The sequence below is a fragment of the Morone saxatilis genome, unplaced genomic scaffold (genome assembly GCF_004916995.1).
Source record: "Morone saxatilis isolate NCDOM2014 unplaced genomic scaffold, NCSU_SB_2.0 Contig22, whole genome shotgun sequence".
Lineage (NCBI taxonomy): Eukaryota > Metazoa > Chordata > Actinopteri > Moronidae > Morone > Morone saxatilis.
The window spans coordinates 8441746-8443915 of NW_023339785.1; the positions used below are offsets into that span (position 1 = coordinate 8441746).

The 2170-nt window shown below is 38.8% G+C and overlaps 1 pseudogene; it reads left to right on the forward strand.

The window, feature by feature from the left end:
- The first annotated feature begins 1034 nt into the window (after positions 1 to 1034).
- Positions 1035 to 2168, forward strand: LOC118333950 (annotated as a pseudogene).
- The last annotated feature ends 2 nt before the right edge of the window (positions 2169 to 2170 follow it).

Genomic DNA, 2170 nt, shown 5'->3' on the forward strand with positions numbered 1-2170 from the left:
CAGAGTCAACTGGGGAGTCACACAGGATGATGGGGGCGGGTGGGGCTGGGTTCTTTCTGAAGTCCACAACCATCTCTACTGTTTTCAGAGCGTTTAGCTCCAATCCTATCATCCTTTTCAAACAAAGGGATAAAGCCTGTGCCAAATATCGCTTGTGTAATGATTCTGCTGATTGGGAAACCTACAGAAACTCATTTTAATCAATTATCACACTACATGAATCTTTTAAAATTTTTATTTGAGATCCATTTCTCCTTTCCATTGTTTCAGGAGAGCTTGATTTTCTCTGTTCTCTTTTCTAATTATGGAGGTAACAGCAGCAATTTACTAAGCAGTGAGAATTTGGTCAGACAAGAGGTTGGTCGATTGGTTGATTGGTAGTCCCGCTCAGAGAGGGGGAGAGGGTAGGATAAAAGTTAGAGTAGGAGAGTATTTTTTTGTCCAGTGCAGAGCGCACAGTGCACAGGTTGGAGGAGAGACACAGGTTAATTTGAATGAATCAGCACACCATAAGTTGTTGGTTTTGTGATGAAAATTGGGTCTCATTGTGCCAAGAATAGACTCACGTCCACGTCTGCTTCTTCTGCAACCTCACTCTGTTGCTAAATTGTTGATTTTTTGATTTTATAATCAAATACTCCCCATCTTGAGAAGTGCCATGTTGCTGCGCCAGTGAGAGGTGGTATTTGTTAGTGCAGGAGCAGGGATGAGGCACTTATAATTCAGCCATAGCAGCAGTTATGACATATGAGCAAGAATGTGTAAAAAGTGTTTAAAATTGAGAACAAATGTTTAAGAGTTCCTGAAATTTAGAAAAAACGTGAATCTGTTTGTCTATTTACATCAAATAGTTAAGTGAATGGATAAGAGTGAGAGGTAATACAAAATAAGACTAGTGTGGCAGGAAATGCCCTTTGATCGTATATTCTGTGACAACCAATCTGATGCATCTGAAGATCTGACATATCAGGACCACGTCACCACCTTCACTCATTGAAATACCAACAAGTCTCCTAATAATTGACAGTGTCAGAATGATCGTGATCTGTGTTACACTGCTTCTCCTTCATCAGGGACGTAAGTGATATATAATAATGTCTAATACTTTCTGCAGTCTCTACATGAAAACTAGATGTATGATGGTTTATGTGATTATCTTTTTGTTGTTATTGCTTCATGTGTTGTATGTTTTCATTTAATTTAGATACACTAGCTCCGGTGACCACAGTTCAAGTTGGTGATCCTGCGACCTTCACATGTGTTTTACCTACTAAAGAGCTGATCAATGAACAACTCTACTGGTACAAGCAGAGTGTTGGGGATGATCTGAAGTTAATTGTGATGCTTCGCAAACATGTAACCCCTGTGTACGGACCAGAGTTTTCTACCTCAAGATTGGATGTTAAAGTTCATAAGAATATCAGCAACTGACCATTTTGAGGACAATTCAAGAAGACGAGGGAATGTATCACTGTGCACTTGTGGATTGGGCGAAGATTACTTGGAGTGGGACCTATTTGTCATTAACAGGTAATTATGTGATCGGTTTAATGTAATGTTTAATGTTAATGTCTCTTCACATTTTTTCTGAAAATTTTCAAATTTATTATAAAATAAGTCTTAAAATATCCAGTTGAAATGTTGCGTGAGATGTCAGTGTGGATAGTTCACCCAGGATCTAACTTTACTTCTGGTTCTCTCATGATTTCCGCAGAGTATAATGTCAAATCCTTTTAGGCTACAGTACATTGCAACTTCGAATTACTCTTAAATATTTTTTACGTTTTCAGAATGTTCTTTTGATATCCCATCCTTTTAACACAGTTTTGTATTATGCAGGAAACACTCAGAGGACATCAAACTATACTGTTGTTCAGTGGCCGACAGTATCTGATCCAGTCAGTCCAGGAGACTCGATGACTCTCCAGTGTTCAGTCCTCTCTGACTCTAACAATAAAACATCACATCAGAGCGTGTTCTGGTTCAAAGCCGGATCAGATCAATCTCATCCAAATATCATCTACACTGATGGAAATAGACACGATGAATGTGACAAGATATCTGACACTCAGAAAAGCTGTGTTTATCGCTTTACTAAGAACATCAGCTCCTCTGATGCTGGAACTTATTACTGTGCTGTGGCCACATGTGGAGAGATATTATTTGGAAA